General features: G+C 41.6%; 1 long non-coding RNA gene across 1 annotated transcript in view; it reads right to left on the bottom strand.

Moving 5' to 3' along the window:
- LOC143781626 (uncharacterized) overlaps positions 1–6,119 on the bottom strand; it is a 321,470-nt gene extending 315,351 nt beyond the window's left edge. Inside the window, exon 1 of the long non-coding RNA XR_013216781.1 lies at positions 5,946–6,119. This is a non-coding gene — a long non-coding RNA (uncharacterized LOC143781626). The remainder of the gene's footprint in view (positions 1–5,945) is intronic.
- Between the last annotated feature and the right edge of the window lie 6,301 nt (positions 6,120–12,420).

Genomic DNA, 12,420 nt, shown 5'->3' on the forward strand with positions numbered 1-12,420 from the left:
AAATTAAAATCCTATGACTATGATTCTCACATTACCATAAACAATAAAGGCGCTAAAGAAAAATCCATAATTGCAAATAGTTACACCAGTTCCTGGATGCCTGATGCTCTGGAAATAAATTTTCCCGTTGTAGAAATTATACCCATAGGGGACATTAGAGGGAGGGATGATGTATGGTGTTGCTCGCTTCATGAAAACAGGTAAGAGATGCTTATGTATTTTTGAAATCCAGGATGATTTTCAACTTTGTGCCATACAAAGAGCATGTTATATTTTGTTGTGGAATGAAAATGGCAAAGCCTTATGGATTGAGCCCAGTGTATGAAGGGTACAAATTATTTACTGACTTTCACATTTCCGTAGGTGACTTTTCAGAATAAGAAGTCATGTACAGTATGTACATGATGAAAAACAGTTTCCCTCCTCCACAGCTTCAATCTTTCATTTTCAGTTGTCTCTGAGCTCATGGAAGGCTCTTTGTCTAATTTTTAGTTGTCTCTGAACTAGTAGGCTGACACCACACAGAGACCTGAGGGGTTTCTGCTCTGTTGCCTCTAAATATCACATGTTAATTAGCAGCCGCAGCATGGAGGACATTATTCAATGGTACTGAACACTAAGGGTACTGTCACACAGTACCATTTTAATCGCTACGACGGCACGATCCGTGACGTCGCAGCGATCGTATGATTATCGCTCCAGCGTCGTAGACTGCGGTCACACGTTGCAATCACGGCGCTGGAGCGATGCCGAAGTCCCCGGTAACCAGGGTAAACATCGGGTAACTAAGCGCAGGGCCGCGCTTAGTAACCCGATGTTTACCGTGGTTACCAGCGTAAACGTAAAAAAAACAAACAGTACATACTTACATTCCGGTGTCTGTCCCCGGCGTTCTGCTTCTCTCCACTGTGTAAGCGCCATAGCCGGAAAGCAGAGCGGTGACGTCAGACGTCACCGCTGTGCTCGCTTTCCGGCCGGCAGGCGCTCACACTGCAGAGAAGCTGAGACGCCGGAGGACAGACACCGGAATGTAAGTATGTACTGTTTGTTTTTTTTACGTTTACGCTGGTAACCACGGTAAACATCGGGTTACTAAGCGCGGCCCTGCGCTTAGTTACCCGATGTTTACCCTGGTTACAAGCGAACACATCGCTGGATCGCTGTCACACACAACGATCCAGCGATGTCAGCGGGTGATCAAGCGACGAAAGAAAGTTCCATACGATCTGCTACGACGTACGATTCTCAGCAGGATCCCTGATCGCTGCTGCGTGTCAGACACTGCGATATCGTAACGATATCGCTAGAACGTCACGAATCGTACCGTCGTAGCGATCAAAATGGTACTGTGTGACAGTACCCTAAAGCTGCAGACTCTATCTCTAATTTTCAATTGATTCTGAGCTAGTGGGTGAAAACTACAGAGACCTGAGGAGTTCCTGCTCCCCTGCCTCTACATAACACATGTTCAGAAGCAGCCGTAACATTGAGTTCATTATACAATAATATACAACAGTGCTGAGCAGTGAAGATACAGCCTCTGTCTCTATTTTTCAGTTGTCTCTGAGCTAGTGGGTGACGACTACGGAGTACTCAGAGACCTGAGGAGTTGCTGCTCTCTTTCATCTATATAACACATGATCAGAAACAGCCTTAAGATGGAGGACATTATACAACACTATACAACTGTACTGAGCAGTGAATATACAGCCCCTGTCTCTAATTTTCAGTTGTCTCTGAGCTGGTGGGTAAAGACTACAGAGTACTCAGAGACCTGAGGAGTTCCTGCTCTCTTTCATCTATATAACACATGATCAGAAACAACCTTAAGATGGAGGACATTATACAACAATATAAAGCTGTACTGAGCAGTGAAGGTACAAGCTCTATCTCTAATTTTCAGTTGTCTATGAACTAGAGCACACAGAGACTTGAGGTGAGGGGTTCCTGCTCTCCTGCTTCTTTATTACACATGTTTAGTGGTCCTGAGCACTTAAGCTGCAGACTCTATGTCTTATTTTCAGTTGTCTCTGAGGTAGTGGATGGAAACTACAGAGAACACAGAAGCCTGATGGATTCCTGTTCTCCTGCCTTTATATAGCACATGTTCAGAAACAGTTGTAACATGGTGGACACTACACAACAGTACTGAGCAATGAAGATGCGAATCCAGCTCTGTGTCAAAATAAAATACTTACTAGAAACTGTCAGCAACAGTCTTCCTCTTTCTTCCTCTCTTATCCGTTCCATAGACTTTACTACGCATCTGAAATTAGCTCACTCATTGAGCAGTCAGTTCTTCCTCTTTTGACTCAGACTGATTTGAGCAGAATTTAAGAGTGAATGATGAATTTAGGAGGCTGCGGGGAGACAAATTCCTCGTAAATGGGAAAAAAGCAAGTTTCTTCTACACCATATATTACAATATATTATGTTCCAACGTGTAGTATGTTTCATATATTCACCTGTACTACTGACAGCCATTATGACCTTGTTGCGTGGCATCATTCCCCATTGAAATAATTGGCAGGAAATCTTCATGCTCTCATGAATCCATCTTCCATTTCTGCACTGCAACCAGTAAAGGGCAGTCTAGTAATTTAGAACGCTATCATAGATGTGTGACAAGTAGTGCACAAGTTAACCATATTTTCTTATAAAAAGATATACTATAGATATAACTAATAAAACAGTGAAAACATTTCTAACAAAAACAAAGCTTTCATTATTTAAAGCATCAAACAATGTTACCGGGGTTTTCTGCTCTTGAAGTAAATATCTGCAGTCACTCTATGTGACTGCAGATTGGCGAATCCTGACAGTGTGCATTATGCGCATCGTTAGGATTTTCCTTAGTTTCCAGATCGAGCAGGAGTTCATATTACCGCCAATACGTGATTTTTATACTGGTGGCCATGTACCAACTTATTTCTCATCTACTTCGCTCAATATAACATTCAGAAAATCGGATGAGAATCTAGTCATCATGAGACCGCCAGTATGTATATCACACATTTCCAGTCACATGACTTCCTGCTTTATCTGGCAATTGAAGGGAATCCTGAAGAGGTGCATAATGCACTCTGTCTGGATTTAAGTGAATGAAGAAATTTACCTCAAGCCCCCAAAAACCCTTTAGTAAATGGAACGCTGAAATCTATCATCTCAAGGAAAGTGTACTCTTCCTAACCTTCCTACAGCCAGTATATTTCCTTTTCCTGCTGGCATGGCCCTATGAATGTTCAGAAACCACATAAGTCAGCAAACACTTTGCTAGAGTGAAAAAAGTAAATAGTAGACATGAAGGTAGGGTGAGGAGGGGGATGCAGCTGCAGTCAGATTGCAATCTGTCAAAAAGGAAGGGGAAGGAGAGGAAAGCATGTTATAGCCTCCCTAATTTCACCTAAACTACGCGAGAGGGGAAAAGTAGGAAGAGCAAAATGATGACTTATTGACATAAAGAATAAAACACAGCTTTAAAGGGATATTCCCAAAATCATAATGTGGTCTCAGCTTTCTGAGCAAACAGCATTAGTCATGTATGGCAGTATAACCTATTTTTAAAACTGCACTGATTTGCAGACCTCACTGCACTCATGATGACCCCCCAGAGATCTCTCCACTCAACTTTGCCTCTGGATCCATAATACAGGAGGTCTACTGCTGTTTGTCCAGCATGCTGATATGCCCTTAATGACTCTGTGTAATAAAACATCTGACAGCCAGGTTGTAAGCACACCTCAGCTACAATCGTTCCATTTGCCCCTAATGACGCTGTCTAATTTATAAAAAACAGATGCATCTATGACCCTGTCCAATAAAACATTCTCCAGACCTTCATTGTTGCAATAGCCATGTTGTAGCAAAGCTCAGATTTCCTATGCTCAGCTCTGCTATAAATGCAGAGGAGAGCATGGTCATAAATATTGGTCAAATAATGGGTCACAGTAATTACATTCAAAAATATCAATGGTCATTTAATCTATATAAATAAAAATCTCCCGTGTTAAAATCCATCCTTCTCTACCAGTAAGCTCCAGGAGGAAGGGGCCTGCAGCAACGAGAAGAAGCAGGGTGCAATGTAGTTTTAGCAGATAAGAATGAGGCAGCCCATTCAACTATGGGTAGCTAGATGCACAGAGGAGCAGAAGGAGATGAAAAATACAAAAAGGCACAGTAAAGAAACCTAATGTTGGGCTTGTAGTGTATATTAACACCTTCATGACCTTGCAATTTTCCGTTTTTAATCTTTTGTTTTTTGCTCTCCTTCTTCCCAAAGCCTTATCTTTTTTATTTTTTTGCTGGACGAGTTGTATATTTGAATGACACCATTGATTTTCCCATGTACCATACTGGAAACAAGGATACAAATTCCAAGTGTGGTGTAATTGCAAAAAAAAAAAAGAGCAATTTGACACATTTGTTTTTTTTTTTATTTACCATGTTCACTAAATGCTAGAACTGACTTGGAAATATGATATGTCGCCATTTCCCAAGACCTGTAACTTCGCCATTTTTTGTGATCTTAGATTGGATGAGGCTTTTTTTTTTGTGCCACAAGCTGACATTTTTATTTGTACAATTTTGGGGTAGATACGATGTTTTGATCGCCTATTATTGTATTTTATTGCAATGTTGCTACGGCTAAAAACCATAAATCTGTCATTTCGATTTTCTTTCTAGTTAAGGCTACGTTCACATTTGCGTTGTGCGCCGCAGCGTCGGCGCCGCAACGCACAACGCAAACAAAAACGCAGCAAAACGCATGCACAACGCTGCGTTTTGCGCCGCATGCGTCCTTTTTTTCATTGATTTTGGACGCAGCAAAAATGCAACTTGCTGCGTCCTGTGCGCCCGGAAGCGGGCGCCGCAGGGATGCATGCGGCGCCGCAGGGACGCATGCGGCGCAAAACGCAAGTGCGACGCATGTCCATGCGCCCCCATGTTAAATATAGGGGCGCATGACGCATGCGGCGACGCTGCGGCACCCGACGCTGCGCTGCCGACCGCAAATGTGAACGTAGCCTAAGCCGTTTACCGATCTGATTAATTTACTTTATATTTTGATATATCAGACATTTCTGAAAGCAGCGATGCAAAATATGAGTGTTTAAAATTTTTAAATTTTTATTTTTAACGGGGCATAAGTGGGGTAAATTGAAATTTTGTGGGTTTTTTTATTTTTTAATATTTTGTAAAACTTTTATTTTACTTTTTTACTGGTTTCAATAGTTCCTAGCCCAAGGAGGCTTGAAACTGAAACTTGATCACACATTTTACACATAGCAGGGCTTCAGAAATCATAATCTCCTATGAATGGCAGCCATGAGCCGGCATTCACAGGAGTATCGTAGTGACCGGCACTGGGGTCTTCTCCAGACCCCCAACTGTCATGACAACCCATTAACACCCCGCGATCAGGTGACAGGGGCGCTGATGGGTGGGACTTGTGACAGGTGAGTGTTAAATGCTCCTACTTTATTAAGTAAGATGTGTTTTTCTCTAGAATAAGACATTGGATGTTAAGGTATCCTTTTATTCAGCTTTCTGTGACCGACATGCCTCTATATACGGCTTAGGAAGGTTGCTCTAACATTTCTGATGTCTTAGTTATTTTTTTTTTTAGCTTTTATGCCCTGAAAATATGTTATTCTTGTTACCTAATCATTTATTTTATTTTATTGCATTTTGTGAAACAGGAAATTCTAGACATTACAAGTCAAAAAACTCACAGGAGTAATCTGCTCAATGCACCCAGCATGATAAGATAGTGTAATAGTAATATCATAATGACCATAATCCAAACAGAAGTGTGACATTGTAGCGAAGCTGGAACTATTGCATCTATTTCCTAAACAGAACACAAGGTTACAGAACATAGGAGAGCGCTTAAGAGACACATTAAGATTCAGCATCGTAGCACGCTACATGAAATAGAATCTTACCACAGGTAAAGCCGGAGGCGAATATCGAAGCCAGTTTGTTCTTCAACTTTCCATCTGGGATTAAAACGAGGTGGATTTTCTACAGATGAAAAGACGAGATTTTGAAAGCAACAGGGGCCGCTGTGTTTTCTCCTTTACAGCTGATGCCTCCAGTAGCCGTAGTGTCCTCTAATGAAGCAGAGGTTGTTGTCTGATAGACGTAGAATAAACATTTTGTGATGGAATTACATAAAGAACTAGGAAGGCATCCACTGTACCGATGCGGGCTGCGGCGACTTTTACCTTTCTTTTGTGAGTACAGTAAGGAATTATCGATTTGTATGTTTATCCTTGGACATTCATAGAATGGTCTGTTGCAATAATGTAACTGAAATGTAAAAGTTGCTTTTTCTAGAAAAAAAATAGAGCAGAGCTGAGCTTGTCATAGCGTTCTGCAAAACAGGAAATTCTTCACAGTGAAATGATCATAAGATATATTTAAAGCACAGCTTTTATCCTCTTTTATTGCAGTCATCTTATTATGTAGCACGGTTCGCTTACAACTGCTCATTTTGCCTTTCTACCCAGCTAATTATTCTCTTTTCCCTGCTCTATGTAGAAACAGGAAGTCTCTTTTCCCTAAATAAATCATTCCCCCTCTTCAGCTCCTGACCCAGCTGCTCCCTCTTTCCCTTTCCAGGGACTTTTGCTGTGGTGGCTCAGGCAGGGAAAAAAGACTTCCTTTTTCTACATAGAGCTTAGAAGGATTCAGCTAGTTAGTTTTTAATTGCGTGATGTCATAGATCTAAGTAGGTAGAAAGGCAAAACAAGCAATTGTAGAATATGATGATTAAAACTTTGATGGGAGTTTTTCTTTAATAAAACTCATGGGTAAATGAGCAAAAAGTCCTAATCATTCTTAGAATTTGGCACTCCTGAGAGTTATGTACCAACAACTTCGAGGGGTGCCTTAATACAGGCAACCCCTTTCACAATCCAGCCACCATATATACTGAGCACCACTCCTAGGAAACAGCTGTTTTTGCCAGAACAGTGGTCTGAATCTTGAAACCTCTATTTATTACCATTTATGTAGGAAGAAGTTGTCATCATGAGACAACCCTTTTATACAGGTTGCATTGCCTTCAGATGACAAAAGAGCTTATCCAATTTATGAAGTCTATTTTCATATACCTTTTTGGGGAATTATGAGATAATATGAGGTTCAGGATCCCTAACTCCTTGTAAAACTGGAAAACGGCAAACAGCCTGTGACAGAGCTGAGTTAGTAGGAGAGACCCATTCCGTGTGAGGAGACTGCAGGCACGTAGGATGCAGTAACGGACTGTACACAGACCAAGTGTGATAGGGGTTTATTATACAGCAGAGAATCCACGCAGGGAGAAAACGGAGGGATAATATTAACTAATACAGCAAATGGCTAATGGGGATAACTTAAGGAACAAGGACAAGTAAAGCAGACAATTCAATTAAATATAACTTATCATTCAGACGCCAGTCACAGTCGAACTCCTGTCTGTGACTGGGGCCGCTGAGATTGCATTGCAGTGGGAGTCTGTGACAATCTTGAGGAAGATGGTGTAGTATCTCCTGACGTTGGCGGTGTCGTCTCATGGTCCTGATGATGGCGGCGACTCTTCGGGATCTTGAAGCGGGTCTTGAGCCCAGCAGATGAGGTGATGAAGAAGGAAATGTCCTTATTCTCAGCGATGAATGTCCCAACACAACGGAGACCTGCAGCACTGCCCCCACACAGTTTACAATGGGCAGCCCGGTTCGCTGTGCCGTATTGATGCGTGCCTAAGTCCCGTTCACAGACCTTGTCTCTCACGGTCAGTGCTGTCAGCAGGGGCGGCTGTGGCAGGGGTCATGGCGAGGGCAGCGATGTCAGCGGGGACAGCGGTGTCTGAGCGGTACCCAGTCAGTAGTCTCCTGTCAAAGCGCTTTGCCATCCCGGGCTCTGCTCTACTCTGCCCAGTCGCCTCACAGTTGATTTGACAGGCATCACAGGCATCTCGCACGCTCGACGTTCCCGCCCAAATTGTTTGAATCCTCGCGTGCATATGTCCTCTCAGCTTGACCACGCCCCCTTCTCTCGAATACAGGGAGCGGTCCCGCGCTTTAAGCTTTCCCCCTGTAATCTAGGTGACAGCCTCAATGGTTCCGGACCCGTTATGGAGGAGACATGCCTAGTTGGTTTCTTCCCCTTACATTCACAGTCATATTATAGGTTTAGCAGACCATTGGACACACTCTTCTCTTTAACATTCCTCGTTCTTACCATCCCTCCAACCTCATCTGAAAAAGGTAATACTAAACAAACTAACACATTATAGCTGCTCTCTGTAATTCTATAAGATATAAACATTGAGTGTATGAAATTGGAATTGCATTACTGCTGTAAAAAATAAGTATAAAATGATGGTACATAGTGCATAAAGTGGTCAATTCATGAGAGCCGAACAACCAGCAACAAGATGTGCCCCTTTTTTTTAGGAACCCTGACCAAATATAATGCCTCTTCCAGACTAAAAGCCTACAATTATATGGACAGATAGGATCAAGCTCTTTTTAAAACCGCCGATCAGTGGATTCTTCAGTCAGAGGGCATGTTTTACAAATATCAAAAGACTGACCATAACTTCCAAACACAAAGACAAATGTGAACAGGTGCATGTTAAGAGAGCCACTTGAGAGCTATAGTATGTAATCATTGCACATATGAAGTTGGAATTGCATTACTGCTGTAGATGCTGTAGATAATAAGTAACAAATAAAGGTACTTAGAGCATAAATTGGCCAATCAGTGTGAACCTAACAGCCGGCGACAAGGCATACCCCTATGTTGGTACTCTGACCTAACATGATGCCTCTCCCAGCCATGATGCATCCGGTCGTTGGCTGTTGGGCTCACGTGAATCTACCAATTTATACTCTAAGTACCTTCATTTTTCCATGCGTATCCATGAGAGGGAAGCAACAGAGCTTCTCCTTCTTTCTCGCTCTTTTTGAGGATGTCATTTGGTGCTGCATTACAAAGATCTTCCGTTAACTTGTATGGGTACTATGTAGTCCTAAAAGGGGGCTGACCAGACTTGCAATTCAAGTCTGCAGTCAAGCTTTATGATGGCAGACTTGTGAATCTTTATACAGTACTGTATGTGTGTGCTGTCAGGATTCTCTTTTGTTGAGAGTGGATGGGTGTGCGATTTTCATACATGAGGTTATGTGCCGACTAGACGTACGTGACCTTGCACATAAAAGTGTATTGAGAAAGGTCGGACACATCTAGTTGGAATGTGGCCAGAAGTATGCAAAGTGCATGACCGCCCGAACACGTCTCCAGCCCCGGAGAATCCTGACAGTGAGCGCATTGCGTGCTATCAGGATTCACTAGTCTTGAGTCACATAAAGTGATTGAAGACTTAAGCCCCAAGCCTGGACAATGACTTTAATATTTCCTGTAGAGGCAAACTAAACAAATATAGCCAGTCTCCACTGATTACTATTGATTGTTAGGTTCCAAGGAGCGGAGCACTTTGTGATCACCTTATTGTTAATGGGAACTTCCAACGTATTGATTATCGAAAGTGAATAACCTCCCTTGTAGGTATCTGAACATCTTATTATTGGGTATGAAGCATGACGATTAGGACCTCCAGCCACATGCCAAGACAATCCTATGGTCTTCAATTATACAAGTCAAGAAAGACTTTCTGCAGTTAGAAACTTTTTAAGTTCAGGGTTTAGAAAACCTTGAAGTCTTCAAAATCTTTTGTGAAGTTGATAGAAAAACCTAAGGGGTTTTAGAGAAAAAAAACACAACAATTTTCTATTATGAATTAAACATGGGAAGCGAATAATTAAACATTTCCGACTGATAGGCAATGCAATTTACAGGCAGGGAGGGAATATTGCAGAACAAATAGTGAAATCTACAGGCAGCCAGAAGCGACGATAATTAATTCTAGTAAAAAAAAAAGTAAATTATTGATAGATGACTGTTTAACATCTTAAGAGATGAACACTGGATATCGGCTAACACTGAAATCCTTCTACCTACACATTAAAATGATAGGAAATAATAGCTGTAATAAGTCGAACACCAATATTCTGATTCCGCTTTACTCTCAGCAATTAACATCCTATCAGAGGAGATGAGCGGAATACATTATAGACAGATTTAATGATCTGCTCCGGTTATTTTATGGTAGTTTCTGGAAATGATACATGTTCATTATACTGTGTCAAAGCCTGCAAATATTTAATGGATTTAAAGATTTATCCAAGATTAGAAAAACATTTCAGAAGCAGCATGTTCTTAACAATGGGTTGTGTGTGATATTGCAGTACTAAACACAACTTATAGTCAAGGGTGGCACTGTTTCTGGAAAAATAAACAGCTATATTTTCTAATCCAGCACTTTTTGCGCTAATTCATTTTACACAAAGTTACGCAACCATGTTTAAAAACTTCCTATTTGTTATGTACGAATCATATAAAGAAATATGTGTTTCCGTGGTTACAGACTACAAATAAACTTTGTGTAGTCAGATTTTGCAATCATGCACTAATTTATTTCACTTTTTTACTTAATAGTGATGACCGAGTGTGCTCGTTACTGGAGTTTCTCCGAGCATGCTCGGGTGGTCTCCGAGTATTTCGGCGTGCTCGGAGATATAGTTTATGTCGACGCAGCTGCATGATTTGCAGCTGCTAGACAGCTTGAATACATATGGGGATTCCCTAACAAACAGGCAATTCCCACATGTACTCAAGCTGTCTAACAGACGCAGATGCGTCAACATAAACTAAATCTCCGAGCACGTCAAAATACTTGGAGACCACCCGAGCATGCTTGGAGAAACTCGAGTAATGAGCACACTCGCTCATCACTATTACGTAACTATTTCCTGAAGGTTAAGGTGAAGGTTATCAAGAAGGAAAAGAAGTGGCGTAACAAATGATTGTACAATATACACCTCTGAAGTGTTATTTATTAATCATTAATGCTTTGTTTTCTATTTTATTCCACAATAATAGCAAGCAAGAGACACAACGTTGATACAAAGTGTCCACCTTTGAGTAATATGATGTGCTTCTTTTAATCCTAAATCTTTATGCTGATATTCAGATAGCCTGCAAAATATTATGGTAAGTAATAAAGTCCTGTCTGCCGTATGCAATGATCTTGTATGCTCCTCCTAGTTGTGGCTCCAAGAAGACAGAATATTGCAGTTCATCAACAGTTTCTTGTGGAGGAACTTTACATTAGTATCAGTAAGTCAAAATCAGGATTGGGTCCAAAACACAGAAGAGATGCAAATATTTGATTATTCAGGCTGCACACCGTGATTTTGCACAAAGGAAATATGTCTGCAAGCTTTTTCTTTGTAATTTTAAAGCAGCATAGGCAGAGATTTTGGTTCCAGTGATGTATTACATGACAAGGCTCATTAAAGGGTCGACATTGACTGTTAGGATTGCTACTCCCAATAGGTGGCATTAGAGTTCTAGTCCTCTTCCTCTCTGAAGAGACAATTTGCGTAAATCACCATTAAAAATATATAGCTGTGGGATTCGCTGGATGCGTGAAGATGACAGCCGTTTCCCGCTATAGCAGGAGCATCTTCTATCAGACCCATAGAAGTGCTTGCTATAGCATGAAAGAGCAGTCGTCTTCAGTCTTCACACATCCAGCTAATCACACGGCTATATATTTTTAACATCAATTTGGAATGAAATATTTTACTAATGGTGAGTGCCACTTCTACTTCTTGATTCCATGTTCAATAGCGTTGCATGGCACCCCATCTAAATGCTTCTCCAGTTATTGCATGGTTCTTTTATTGGATTGACCCTATATTTGGATTTAGCCTCTCTTAGCTTTACTAATCTAGGCCACTTTCACACTACTATGAAATACAGGACATATTGAGTTCAGAAGACTAATGAATTAGTCACAGCCAAAGCTAACAGACAGTTCTCCATCCTCCTTCTTGACCTGTCCTCTGCTTTCGACACAGTCGATCACTGCCTACTGCTGCAGATTCTTTCTTCCCTTGGCATCAAAGACCTCACCCTGTCCTGGATTGCCTCATACTTATCCAACAGCACATTTAGCGTTTCCCACTCCCACACTACTTCCTCATCCCGCCCTCTCTCTGTTGGAGTCCCTCAAGGCTCTGTCCTAGGGCCCCTACTTTTTTCCATCTATACCCTTGGCTTAGAACAACTCATAAAGTCCTATGGCTTCCAGTACCACCTGTATTCAGATGACACTCAGATCTACCTCTCTGTTCCAGATGTCACCTCCCTGCTGTCCAGAATCCCGAAGTGTCTGTCAGCCATATCCTCCTTCTTCACCTCTCGCTTCCTAAAACTCAATGTAGACAAAACCGAATTCATCATCTTTCCCCCACCTCATGTATCCCCCCTACCCGATCTATCTATTATGGTAAACGGCATCACGCT

Source organism: Ranitomeya variabilis, chromosome 6 (assembly GCF_051348905.1).
Source record: "Ranitomeya variabilis isolate aRanVar5 chromosome 6, aRanVar5.hap1, whole genome shotgun sequence".
In the NCBI taxonomy this organism is placed as follows: Eukaryota; Metazoa; Chordata; class Amphibia; order Anura; family Dendrobatidae; genus Ranitomeya; species Ranitomeya variabilis.